Genomic DNA, 15,177 nt, shown 5'->3' on the forward strand with positions numbered 1-15,177 from the left:
TACTCCCACGACATGGCAGGGGAACTGATGAGAGCCACACATCAGTTACTGATGTTACACTTCCCTCCCACTCCGTGTTTCTTCACAACGCAGAGATTTTAGCATTCTATGACTTTGTCAATAGTGTCTGCAACCAGTGAATGAGAACAATGAAATGAAAAAGGTAATAAAAATAATTATCAGAGTATTTCTTAATTTCCAAAGTGGAAGATGTGTAGGAAATGCTGATCCTGGGTATGACCTAATTTGCCTATCGTTATCTTGTAGAATTTATGGAATAGCCTTTTCTATAAATTTAATAAATATAACTTTCCAGAAATTTAATAAGTATGTGCTGTGTGTCTGTTTTAAAGTCAGCACAATAATTTAGAAATCCAGTTGTCATTAGGGTTTTCTCTGGTCATTATTGCTAACAACCAAATGTGCTGTCTTCTCTTAAAAGACCTTACCCTGAAACAATCTGTGCTAGCAAAAAAACTAAACAATTTCTAGACTATTGTTTGATTATATCCCAGCCATCATTTGCTTTATTTCCTGAATGACCTCTTTCGGGTCACTGCCCATACATGAACCTCCGTCATGCAATGACCAAAACAGCTGAATTTCTGTGGCCGTTTTTCTCTGTAAACGCATTAGTAGAGCTTCCAATAAAAATAACCAGAAAAGAAACTGCTGAAGCGCAACATTTTTCCAGGGCAATGTTACCCACCTATGTATTAAAAAATTTTCTCATTACTGAGCTTTACAGTATCTTTATGGAAGGACAAGACATTATTCATCCATTTCCTCCCTCTCTTCCTTCCTCCATGTTATTCAGCCGGAGGATGTAATCATGGGTAACCCAAGCAGGCAGGCTTTATTTCATTTACTCTCAAGAGTCCCTACATAGCTCTCTAATAAAGATAAGGCTCCCCTACATAATTAGTCATTTCCCTCTTTGCAAACTGTAAACAAAGCCAGATTCGAGTTTCGGTTGTGATGACTGTTTATCTAAACACTTGTCACCATGAACCTTTGAACAAACACAGATGCCCCAGTGACGAAAGTCACACCAGCTGGACTAGAAGCTGGAGGAGCAGCAGGGGCCAGAGTCGAGGATACTGGGACCGACTGGGCCTAGAACAAAGTCTGATAAAAGGGCTGGAGACTCACATGCAGACCTGAAGCTCCACGTGAAATGAAAGCCCTGAGGACTGGGCACAGGCAGCCTTTGCCCACGTGTCTCTGGGCCATGGATGTTCTCAAGCCAACTCGTACCAGCCTGGAAATACTGATTGTTAAATTTTTAGGAATTTTTCAAACCAGGTGTGAAATTGTTGGTAGCTTGGAATTGGCTATGGTAGGGGTATTTACACCACTGAAATTGATAAATTCTACAAACCAGGGCTCTGGTTTTCAGAGAGCCAGTTGTTAAACATTCACCAGCACACCACTGGGCCTTTGGTTACTGCTCTCAAGCTGAAATCCTTCACATCTCCCTCCTTTGGACATTTGCAACCAGATTCTGTTCAGAAAGCAGCAGAGAACATTAAGAAAGTATGACCATCAGGACCCATTCACTGATCATCACCCACAGTGTCTGTTCAAGGTCTGTTTACATATGAAGGGATGCTCAGGAGAGGTCCTCCACTGACGTTCACAGCCAGGCCACCATCTGAGGACAGCAAGTGTTGGTTCTTGTTCCAGCTCTTTCCTGTTGTTTACACTGAGCAAGAGGGTTTGGGAGAAGAGTGAGAAAAGTAAGGGCATGAAGAATATGGGCCTGACATTTGACTTGCCTGTGGTACAGCGGGTTGTGTCAGACAAGAGGAGGTAGTGAAACTCCTCCACAATGCTGCTTCATCTCTCTTTGGCCTGACACCATCGCAAGAGAAAAGACTCCCGTGTGGAAACGAGACCAGAAAACTGGGTCTTGCTCCACCTTGGACACTGACTCCCAGTCTGACCTGGAAAAAAAGACACAAACTGCCCTTGCAGGGGACCACACTGCCCCAGTGATTGTCAAACGGTGTCTGCTAATAGACCCGCCCACTTGTGGAGGTGCTTTGGGGATAATGGAAAAACAAATAAAACTAAACTGGGAGGAAAAAAAAAGGAAGAAGGAAGGAAGAGAGGAAGGAAAAATAAAAAGAGAGAGGAAGGAAGAAAAGAGAAAGTAGAAAGAAGAAAGTAAAAGAGGAGAAAGAAGTTAAAAAAGAAAAAGGAAACAAAAAAATTAGAAGCTGAAGCTAAAATAATAGGTCTTCTCAACCATAGGAACTGAAAAAAATGTTCATTTTTCCAAGATCTTCCTGAACTTAATAAATGACTTTAAAATAAGTAAACATCACAAATGTGAACTTAATAAAATAACTAAACACTAATAAAATGTCACTTTTATATATTTCTGTATTGGGTACTTGTATGTAAGGTTTTATTTGGGGAAAAAAAAGTTCCAGTGCTGAAGATTAAGTTTGAAAACTACTCAACCAGATGAATTATTTATTCAGTAAATATTTGATTGTGAGCTATCAAAGTTTGATGCCAACTCTATACATTAACAGATAGGGGGAAAATCCAAACCCTCTGTTCAAGAAACTCAAAGACAGAATTACAGTCAAGGGTTCATGCTTTAAACTACCCCCTCCACTCTAAAAAGAGCATTTATATTTGAATATTCTTCATTGGATTTTTTTTTTTAATTAAGACAAAACCCTTTTCAAAGAGAAAAGAAATTTCTTGGTGAACCAAAAACAAAAGACAAACCAAATGCTAAGGCGTGGAGGCCATGACCTTGTTGATTTCAGATCAAAACTATGAGTGACTGGGATTCCACTGCGGGGAATAATGGAGATCCCAAACCTCAATGGTGACGGAGGGAAAGAGCCATCCTGCCATATAAAGCAGGGCTTGGACCAACACCCTCATGTGAAACAAACTATGACCACTCCTGGGGCTGCAACTTGCAACAGCAGCAGCAGTTCTGGGAGGGAGAAGAGAAGGCTGTTGACACAGGACCAACTCCTGGGCATGCAATAGCTCTGATAGGATGGTAATACCAGCATGAGATGATAGGGCTACATGTGAGGTTCCATTTGGCAGGATGGAGACAACCATACATCTGCTGGGCAGGGAGGAGGGAGTACAGAGGGAAGGAAAGCAAAAACCCCCACTCAGTACGAGCCCAGAGGAAACTAGAGCTCCAACACATAAAGGGAAAGATAACACTAAGAAGGATGACCAAGGAAATCAATAATAAGGGGACACATTCACTCTCAACAAAATGCAAAAACTTAAAACAATCACATACTGACTTTACAATTGGTATATTTAAGATCCTCAAAGAATTAATGCAAGAATAACATCCAATTTGAAAAGAGCAAAAAAAAATTTAGAAACAAAACAGAACAAGTCACCACAGATAAGGAATGGCAAAAGTGCCCAAGCAAAGGATCCTCCATTCCTGGCTCAAAGTCCCCGCAGAAAGCTCATCACCTCCCCAGCCCAGCACGTGGATGAATTTGAGCGCCCTCTAGGGATGCCGTGTCTTCCAGCTCTCACCCTATGCAGTGCTCAGCCCTGAGCAGAACGACTCTGTGGCAATCAAAGGACAGTCTCACAAAATCGTCGCCAGCAGAGTCATGCCGTTTCACCTGATTCAATTTTTTATCATGGGCAATAAAATTTGAAAATATTGACTCTTCTCCTTCCAAGTCGGATGTTCCAAATATGAAGAGAAATGAGCATCACCTGATTTGCACTCAGGACGGTTACTGATATGGATCTGGTCCCCTGAAACCCACCCTGAGATAGGGATCATGAGTAAGTGATTTGTTCAGGACCTACTCCATGGAGACCCTACAAGGGAGTAGGGGGAGCAGGATAGGAAACGAGAAGCCACAAGACCCAGGTGCAAGTTCAGACAAAGTCTCAGCCTGTTCTCATGTAAATTTGCATCTAAGTGATTTGCCTGCCCTGAAGTAGGGGAACTGGGTTTTCACACCCTGTACCTGTCAGCCACTGGCATAAACTCCCAAGCACTTTCCTCTGTCTGTGCCTATGGCTAAGGCAGCTACCACAGCCCCGCAGGGAGATCTCCAAAGAAGTCCCAAGCTGTTAGAAGCAAAAGTGCCCAGAAGCCCAGGGAGGGAGTCACAGAAAAGGTAAAAGGCATCTCAGGGGGTTTAGCAGAGCTCAGGTATTCGTCTGCTGGAGTTACCTTTTCTTGAGGTCAGCAACTGAGATGGTTCGTGACGATTTTACACTTCCAGAAGATGAACTGGACCAAGAATAGAAGGAAAACACAGCATAAAATGTTTAGGTTTCATTCATGTGTGCAGCGAGTGAAGGATGTGCCATTGCTGTAAAGCCTGAATATTAATAGGACGACTTCAGGCAGGAACAAATCACTTAGGTCTAGATAAACTACAGAACTTAGATTTGGTTGAAATTATCATCCAAACAATGGCTTTCACAAGCAATCTCATCTGTTTCTGAATTATTTGAAAATAATGCAAGATTAGTTTTGGAAGCAACTGATAGTTTTAGAAATTATAAAGGTATATAATCTTTTATTAATTTTGTAGATATACTTCCAATAACACTCTTGTGATTAAGAAATCTGACAAAATAATTTCAGCAAATGTGTTTCATTTGCTTAGCAAATTATTTATGATTTTTAGCTCATTGACAGGCTGGGATTGAAACAATATAATTTAGAGTCTAGTAATATTGATATCTATAGATAAAATTAGTGCACAGCAGTTTGAGACTTAATAAATTAGAATAAAAGTAGAGTTATGGATTGGAGTTTTCAGAGTTTCAACTTGTGTGCCCCAGGCATCCTTCCTAAAATAAAAGAGAGTAAAAGAAAAAAACATTATCAAAATATGTGAGTTGCTTTGGTGACCATGGACAACTCCCTGTAGTGACTTTGCCAAAGTACTGGCATAATGAATATACCCTTATATTAATAAGGGTGTGTCAACCTACGGCTGACAGAAGAGCAGTGACAACGTAGCATGGATGTTCCCAAGTCAGGCTGTAGAGAGGACACAAGGAACTATGATGAAGGCAATTGGTCAAGGTTTTCATTTAAGGCTTTTTATAATCCAACTAAAAAGTAAACATTTTCCATTAAGAAAACAGACATAAGAGATTAATATTTTAAAAGAACCAACTATAAGTCCTGGGAAATAAAAACATGGTCATTAAAATTGTTTTAAAATGGATTGATTCAAGTTCAATAAACTCCAGATCGGACAGAGTTCAATTAAACTGGTGAATTAAAGTGGACATCAATGAATTGGAAGCTCTCTGAGGATTTTACCCAAAGAGAGATTAGAAGATTAAAAAGTATGAAAAAGAAAGTAAGAGATATGGAGACTAGATCGAACGGCTCCAATATATGTCTAATAAGAGTTCCCAAAGTAAAAAGTAGAGGGAATGGAGAAGCAATATAAAGAAACAATGGTCAAGAATTTTCTAGCATTAAAATAGACAGGAGTTTTTAAAATCAAAAGCAAAATAAGAGGAAGAGATATAAATACACACCTAGATAAGCTGCGATGATGATGCAAAAATCAAGAATACAGAGGAAGCATAAAAGCTATAAGAAAAGACAATTAAGTTGCTCTCAAATTCTCATAAGCAACAACAGATCTCAGAAAACAATGGGATGGCATCTCTCAGTGCTAAAGGGACATAATTGTCACCTGGAATTATATATTTACAAACCTTCAGTCATAAGTTATGGCAAAATAAATACATTTCAAGACTTAAGAAACAGAAAGCCTACCATTCACACATCCTCACTGAAAGAATTACTGAAAAATATATTTCAACAAGAAAAAAAATTGAACACACAAGTTCGTTATACAGAAAACAATAGTGAGTTAAAAAAAATGACCAAAAATTGTCTGTAAATATAATAATGAAACTATTTGTATTAAAAATATGGAAACAAAGCATTAGAAAACAATAACAAGAGAGGCAGAATAAAAGAACAGTATGTAATAAAGTGTGCTAAAGCCTTTTTCTACTTTTTCTATGTTTGAAAGAGAATAGAGAGATATTAAAATGCATAAATACACAATTAATACATATGTGCAAACTTAAGAGTAACCATTACAAAAAATATAACTAACATTGGCTTGCCAAACAGAAGGGAGAATAAGAGAAAATTAAGAAAATGTTATCAATTCAGATGGCAGAAAAGGAGATAAAAACAAATCCAAAAAGAGTTATGGTAAGCAATAAAAATTGGATGTAGAGATAAGGGTAAACAGTTCAATAATCATACAAAACATAAATGCATTAAATTTGTCTGGAAAAAAGATAACTATAGGAATTTGGTTTTTAATCTATATATATGCTGCCTGTTAGAGGTACACATAAAATAATATAACACAGAAGCCCAAACCTGGGAGGAAAGATGATCCATCAACATAAATATTAGGCAAAAGATATGAATTACCAGAAATACAGATCAGCCTTTGTGAAAGTTCAAAAGACAGAGAGACTAGAGAGAGAAAGAACCCGTGAAATACAGCACTAGATCAGGAAATTCTTCCTGGAAGAGGAGACCTTTGAGTTGAGTCTTGAGGAATGGATTGGATCGGGCTTGGTAGGGATGGAAAAGAGCATCCATGCTGAGGAATTATGGGATTTGTAAATGGAGGGGTTGACAGCCATATGGGACTTGCCACATTAGTTTTAGGCAAAGGGACTCACTGAAATTTTATGTATCAGGAAATAACATTATAGTCTCAAATCCCAAAGATTTTAGGTATCAATGAGTAGATGGAAGGAGGACTATGAGAAAATGAATAAATACACACTTCGGGAGGTTCCTGATGTCACAGACTTCCAGTACAAGTTTTGGAGATTAACATGCTTGCAGGTCCAATAGAAAGTGACCTATTTTCCTAGAACTTTGTTTTTCAGCAGGACAGTTGGGAGCCTGGGTTCTAGTCTTGCTCTACTAATATGGTACAGGGTGTGAACCAGATTCCCATCCTTAGGAAATCACCGCCATGTGGCATTTCCCATACAATTCCTCCTTCCTCTAGCTTTGGTAGGGGCAGGGTGAATTAGAAAAGTAAAGCTCTAGGAGCAGAGAAAAAGATACCTTAAGCTCCTACCATCTTCAAGAAACCATGTAAGCACTTCACTTCTGTATTGTGGGAGAACTATCTAAGATTGTCCTCTACATCCGTGATTATGATTTCTTAATCGTTATTTCTGTTCCTCATAGTCTACAACCAGATTTTCATCTGGCTCTGCATTTTTATTTTCCCAGAAGTCTTTTTTTCTCATTATCTTTTTATTATGATATGTTTTAAATACGTACAAAAATAGAGCTATTATGTCATCTGTAAGTATTAATGGTTAACTGTGTATCTCTAAAAGGTGACTCCTCTTTTGAAGAAATATCAACAATTCCACAATCATACCTAAAACAGTTCACGATAATGCCTTAGCATAAACACATATACAGTCAGTGTTCAGATTTTTCCAAACATCAGGTTTTTTTTAAACAGTTGGTTTATTTGAAACAGAAATCAATTTGGTTGATATGAGTCTTAAATCTCTTTTAATTTGTCGATTTCCTCTATTTCTCTTATTTTCCTTGAATGTTTATGTGCTTTGGTTTTTTGCTGTTGTTTTGTTTTGTTTTTCTGTAGAAACCAGGTCATTTGTTGTGTAGCATTTCCTACACTTTTGGATTTTGCTGATAGCATCCTTATGGTATCATTAACATGTTCCTTTGTCCCCTGTGCTTCCTGAAAATTGGTGTTTGAGCTAGAGCTTCATCAGGGTCAGAGTTAGAGTGAAGTTCTAGGAAAATAGGTCACATTCTAATGGACCTGCAAGCAGGATGATCTACAAAGCTTGTACTGGAAGACTGTAACATCAGGAACACCATGAAGTGTATATTTATTCCTTCTCCCACATTCCTCCTTTGTGTATTTGCGTGTGCATGTACATACATAAGCGAGACTGTTTCAAAGGTGGTGGTGTTTATTTCCATCAGGACATACATAAATATCTGGTTGTCTCTCATATTGTGATGTTTGCCTTTTATATGCATTGTCTGACTCCATTGCTTGGATTCACTAAAGCTTTAGAGATCACAAAATGGTTTAACTCTGTCATTCTTTGAATATCAGCTGAAATTCTTCTATACAGGGAAGCCATTTCTCCTCAACCCATTATCCGGAGGAAGAAATCCTAAAATAAAAGCAGGATACATGTTTGATATTTTCCCTTTATTTTCCAGATTTTAAAGCAATAAGGTGATTCCCTAACATCCTTCAAAAGTTACTGATGAGTTTTCCATTATTATTATCATTATGAACACATGCATTGAAACTTATTTGATATGTTTTAATCCATTGCAATTATTATCCTTCTGGTTGACCAATTTGTCCCATCTTTAGCTGCAGGAACTTATTCAGGTAATCTCCTAAGTACTTTGACACATCTCTAGTAGTATTTTATAGCTTCTTTGCTATCTAGTATGACAAATTATTTTAGGCTCATCCTGAACCTTTTCTTCCTCAGAGCTGGAATCAATCAGTTCCCCAAGAAGCTCTGGGTCCTCTCAGTGGTAAATGGTATTAGAAATGACAGTCTGAACACTAGGAATGCTCACTGCTTACTGGGCTGGTCATTACTTCTCGGTCTTCTTAGTCAACAGATAGGAAAATAGTTTAAGGTAAAATACAGTTCACAACGACAATTCAGATACAGAGTTTTTACTTAACCTCATCCATGTAACATCTTTCTCTCCTTTCAATCATGCCAAAAATCTCCGTTTTCAATGTCAATAACAGAATCACTCATTTGATTTATTCCATGATACACACACAGTCTCAGAATAACAATACTAACACTACTATCACCAGTATGATTACTGAATAGGATTTAAGATATTTTGCAGTTCTTTTTGTCTCTAGAGAAGAGACAAAATTCCTTTACAGACGTAGAAGTACTGTGTTTTAGTGTCGCTTGGAATGGTCCCTTTCTGCATGGTTATACCAACAACTGGATCTACAGTTAGGTTGATTTGTTTCGTTTTTCTGAAAATCTTTTTCAAGTTCAATTAGCTTTATTACCATCTCATCTGTTGACTTTGCATCTCATTTTCTTACCTCCCTTTCTTTGCTTATTCTTGTTTCAGAACGGCCATGCTTTCTGAAATGCATGTGTTAGGTAAATGGTCTTCTGTACCCTAACGATAAATCATTTCTGCTTCAGGACTCTTTGAAAGGCCTCATTCTGGTTGTCGTTTGCTTTGTTTTCTTTTTTGCTATTTCATCCTTCAACATGGTTCTTTCCAGAGAAGCCTAGTGTTTATTAACAGAGTGCATGCTTGCCTTGCCTGTCTCTTCTCCAACGTAGACACTGGATTAGGCATAATAATTGTTAATAATTATTGAGGCCTTGCTATGCACTAAGTATGAACTAAGAACCAAGTACTATGTGCTGAGGACTAACTTAATCTCCCTTACAGCCCTATGACATGGATATTGCTATCTCTGTTTTAGAAATGAGAGATTCAAGGTGTGGAACACTTTACCAAAATAGCATAGCTATAGCAGGTGCCAGAGCCAAGAAGAATCCCTTCTCAGAGTTAAGTCTAGACGAGAGACTGATGTTCACCTCCGTGACCCCAAATTCCAGCATCTACTGTACTTCCTACTGCTCTGATTTTAGGCCTGCCTTTAAGGCAAAGAATGTAATCCCTAGTAAAAGTGAGAGTAAGTTGGGGGTTTTCACTCAACCAAATGCAGTTCATAAAAATCTGTAAACTGCTGTCTGCTCCCAGCATTCCCCATTCCCAGGGCTCACCTTTTCTCCATCCTTGTTCACAACAGCCCCCACGATGCAATACATGACAGCCAGTCCCTCCCTAGGTGGTATATGGAAATTATAGACTCTGAACAGAACAGAACTGATCCAGTGGAAGTAGGAGATGGTGGGCAAGACCCTGGCCCCTCAGAAAGGGACCTGCCAGTTTCATGATTGTTCTTCCTATTTATCCCCCCAGCAGCTGGCACCATCCCTTACAGAGGGGACAGTGAGCAGGACCTGTGCCACCCAAGAAGCCGAGAATTCTGGGACTATTTTGGCATGCCAGGTAGGAATACTCAATTATCAGGCAATGTTATAAACACTTGCATTGGTAAGAAAAAGAGGTCATGAGGCAATAAGTACCTGGTCAATCTTTCATCAGAATTGTAGTTAGGGAAATTTCCCCCAAAACATTAAGATGATTGACTGTTCCTATTTTCAGAACTGTTTTTCTATAATTTCATTAACATTCACATGGGAACTGGGAAAAAATCTTTAAGAGCCGATTGCCTGAGGCCATTTAAAGTAGAAGTCCTCTATATGTTAAATAATTTAATCTTCACAACAAACCGACAAAGCAAAGGTTAATTTTCCGTATTGTCAAGTAAGGAAACTTCAACTGAGAGAAAATTTGGCCAAGGTCACATTGCTATTGAGCAGTGGAGGCTGCATTCCAGAGTGATGCCACTACACCACCCTACCAAGAAGCATCCTTTTGTCTAGAAGGAAAGCTTTCCAGGGAATATTGATCCCCGATGTCCAAGAGAGAAGCAGTTTTGAGCTTCCAGGTACAAGGCCTCATATGCTGTTAGTTATCTACTTAATCTCCAGCCTGCTTTGGAACAAGGCACTTTAATTCACAAAGACTGCCCAGCCCTGATTGTGGTGATGTCCTTAATGTCACCTACACTTCTCCACGTGCTTGAGCCCCTCAACACCAGGTACTACCTACCTATGGTCTCAAGTCTTTTCTTCCCAGTATCAAAGCAAAACACTTCCCTATCCTTTGTCAGTCTAGCTCCCACCACACTGAGCAGGAACCTGTCTTTCCTTTACCCAGTGAGATTTCACTGTGAGAAAGCATCATCTTTGATGAAAGAAAGACACATGCAATAAACCGTGGCTACTCTGGTCTTAGGCTGGTTAGTTTCCCTTGCAGGACCTCAGTTTTCCCCAAATGAAAAATAAAGGGCACATCCTACTTGTTCTCTGGTAGGTGAGGTCCTTCCCGAGGAGAATTCTGTGCCTCGAGGTACAGAAGGGGGCAATTTTAGGAGGAAGGTGCTTTCATGTCAGCCCTCTGAAAAGCGTGTTCCACTTGGCTTCAACCCAGCTGGTCTTTTCTGGTTATTAGGGGCTACGGCAAAACCATGTTAGCTTCCCCATTCTCTCCCTAAAGGCATCGGGCATATCAACAAACAAGGACAGGGGTTCCACTGAGAGAAGATAAATATTGGAATGTGCATTTGTTCTATATACAGGAATTTAAAGGCCATAACGGGCCTGCTTCTAAATGAAAGCAATAACTATGCAACCTCGAAATATTGGGGCCTGAACTTCCGCTTCCCCTCCCTTGACCCTGGCTCAGACTCCACCCAGCACAGGCACAGTATGAACGGCAGCTGCTCATCCCAGTGTGCTCAGCCAATGCGTTCAGTGTCTGCTGGTAGAGCTCTGAGTACTCAGGAATGCACTCCCTCGTTGCCTGGGGTGGAAAGCCCAAGGACCAAGGTCGCAGTGAGCTGGTGGCTGGGCTAAATCTCCAGCCAAGAACAGCTGGTTCTTTGGCCTCCTCCCCCTTCCACAGTGCATATGACTCACCTGACTCGTGTCCCTCCTTAATTCCTCAGCAGAAACTTCTCAATCGATTTAACTTCTTTTTAATCAGGTCAGATAAAAATGTTTTTAATTAACTGCCCTGGATTTTATGCCGCACACCCAGCTGCTTTGTGCAGGCTGGCAGGTCCCATCTGTCTGTGTTTCAGCAGGCTGCTTCTGCATTCGTACTCCTTTCCCATCCTTTTGTTGAGCAACCCTTGGGCACTCACATGATTCTGGGTGCCGAGGAGACAAGACACATGAGGAACTACAGTCCAGAAGGGGAGGCAACACATCAACAGAGAACTCAGATTATATCCACAGGATGTGAAAAACCAGGAGGGAGTGATGACCACACTTCAGAGAATCAAGAAAGTCTTCACAGAGTAGATAGCTTAGTGCCTTAAGAAATATATTGTCCAAATGGGGGGGGTGATTATTTTGTAAAAGGCAGAGAACAGAAACCTTCCTAATGGTAACCAAAGGAAGGAAGGAATAAATAAAATACTCTTCCTGTGTAATGAACAAAAAACTTGGACTTGACAGACTTCCCCTTGGGGTCTGCAAATCCCCTCTATCAAGACTGAATAAACTGTGTTCATATGTTAGTGCTAATTCCCCACATCTGGCCGGCACCAAGTTCAAACAGTCTCCAGGGAAGGGAGTTTTGAAGGAGGTGTGAGTGACAAACCCCACTTCATCTTTAGGGCACTTGTGGGAAGGAGCTTTGGCAGAGTGACCAAGAGGCAGGGGGGAGGAGGAGGGATGAGAAAGGTGTCTAGATGAGTTGATTTCTGCTCAGGCACCCAGAGGTGGTAAGGGTGGAATGAAAGCAGCCCAGGAGTCTTCCTGTGGAAGCCATTTCCTGAGTGTCTTCAACCAGCTAGCTTCGCAGCCCAGAGCTCAGCATTTAGCCCAGCTCGTCAAATGATCTAACCTCCGCTGCCTTCTAGATCAAGACAGTGACACTCCTCTGGTATCTGCCTTTTCCTGAAGGCTGCAGAGAACCTCAAACTGAACTAGATGAGGAGGAGAGGAGGGGAAGGGGAAGAGACAGAGGGAGAAAAGAAAAAGTGTCATCTCTATTGGTTTCCACTGTAAAAACTTGCAACCAACTTAATGGCTTAAAACAATACAAATCTGTTACCTCACGGTTTCTGTAGGTCAGACATCTAGCACAGTGTGACTGGGTAATCTTCTCAGTGTCTCATAAAACCAAAGTCAAGGTGTCATCAGCCAGGCTGGGCTCATATCAGGAGGGTCAGTGGGAGAACCCACTTCCAGGCTCGTTCAGGTTATTGGCAGTTCCTGGTGGTTGTATGACTGAGGTCCCCAGTTCTTTGACATGAGAAGCCAACATGGTGTGTTGAGTGCTTCTTGTGCTTTCAATCTCTGACTTCCTCCTCTTCCTCTGCTTTTAGGGGTTCATGTAACTACATTGAGTCCACCCAGATGATCCAAGATAATTCTCCTATCTTAAAGTCGCTGATTAGTAGCCTTAATTCCTTCTGCAAAGTCCTTTTTTCCCTGTAAGATAACATATATGTAGGTATGATATCTCATCACATTTGCAGTCCCAGGAAGTAGATAATAGAATCTTCTTGGGAGTCGTAAGTTTACGTAATATACCATCTTTCTCCACTTGAGTGTTCATCACCATGCTATCTAACCTTATTTTTTTTTTAATCTGTGCCAAGAAACTTTGCTCTAAGACATTGTCTTGACCTTTAAGGAATATCCACCTTAGTTAGGGAATTTAAAACAAGACACAACAAATAATCACAGCAATCATCACAACCAGTTTATCTGTGACACCTAATAGTTCACAGCTGTCTACCCGTATTCCCTAAATACCGTGTGTCATTCCACCTTCTTGCCTTCTTTGTTCTTTTGTACTTTTCCATAACCCTCAAAAAGCCAGGCTTCATGATTTTGTCCAGATATCTCCTCCATAAAGGCCTCACTAAGGTCCTCCCAGGTCTGACCTATTGAAATGAATGTGCCCCTCTTACGGGATGACTGGCAGTGTACTTTCGAGTGTCAGCACTTGTCATACTCACCCTGAGCTCTAGCATGTTGCTGACGTTCCTGTCTCCTCCACAGTCAATGCACAGGAAGCCCTCATGGCTTACACCCACTCCCTAAACTTGGCAATGAGTTACGCTAATGAAGCTGGTACTGGATGGAGGAGATGAGTTATCTGTAGGTCACTATGGAATGTCTGAATCCTCTCAAGTCAAATAGGATATTCAATTCTGATCAAGACTTGCTTCAATATGATAGTCAAGACCTTTATCAATAGTATTAATATAGCTGGGGGGGGAAAATGCATGTGCAGAAGCAGGATCTGCATGATCCTTGGAAAAGAGAGTGCAAAAACCGAAAGTCAGAGAAGTGTCCAGGGGCCCCTAAGCTGGGATGGATCGCCAGTGTTTTTCCACCTTGGATAAGACATCCCTCAAGGATCCTTATGCCCCTTCCCTGAGCCCGGAGCTCAAATTCTCTGACAAATAATTCAGCTTCCGGTGCTTTGTTGAGGGAAAAGTAAATATACCATCGTAAATAAATATATCAATAGTCTAAGCTGCGCACCAGTCTCCTGTGAGCTTTGTTTGCTTGAATAAGTCCTTGAGAACTTAGAAAAATGCCAGCTGCCCTAAGAAAAGTCAAATGTGAAGGACTTCACACCAAACAACTGCATTGATAAGGGGTCCTGTTGGGCGGCCGATCTACTTGTCGTCAGTGGGTTTTCCAAAACTGTGACTTGCACATTTCCCCATCACCAAGAGGCTGCTGGGGAAGAGCCCTGCCGCTGGGGGTTTGGGATATGAAAGATCACCCCAAACATCTCTGCCTTCCCTTTAAGGAGGTGGAACTTGTGCCCCTCCCCCTTGAATCTGACCTGGGACTGGGACTGTTTTGACCACTGGAATGTGGAAGAAGCAATCCTGAGACTAGCAAACTCCAGGCACTGAGGACACCTGAACACTTCCAACTCCACCTCTTGGAGATCCAGGCTGACCATGTAAAATGTCCAGGGTAGAGAGAGGCCATGTGGAGAAGACCCAGAGGACAAGTTACCACATGGAAATAGAAGCCTCATGGAGTAGCACCGAGAGTCCAGCCCCATCTGACAGCAAGTACATGAGAAATCCCAAAGAGACAGTAGGGGAACCAGCCAGCTGAGCCTCAGTCAACCCGTGGAATTGTGAGATATCATTAAGTGATTGGTGTTTAAGCCACTAAGTTTGGGGATGGCTTTTTAGGCAAAAATAGATCATCAAAACACCGTGTAAGCCAGTTCTTCAATCCTCCTTTCAAATGAGCCTAATAACTTGTTCACTAGATTGAGTGAGTTCAAAGCTTTACTCTGTAGATCTCACTGAATTCTCTCCTTCTGTTTGAGACCTATTTAACAGGGAAGAAACTGAGACTCAAATTAGTTAAGCAACTTGCCCAACATTGCATAGTTAGAAGGAAATTGAAAGAGATGCAACCCAAATGCTGACTGCTGTGCTGTTT

Source organism: Delphinus delphis, chromosome 16 (genome assembly GCF_949987515.2).
Source record: "Delphinus delphis chromosome 16, mDelDel1.2, whole genome shotgun sequence".
NCBI classification, from domain to species: Eukaryota; Metazoa; Chordata; class Mammalia; order Artiodactyla; family Delphinidae; genus Delphinus; species Delphinus delphis.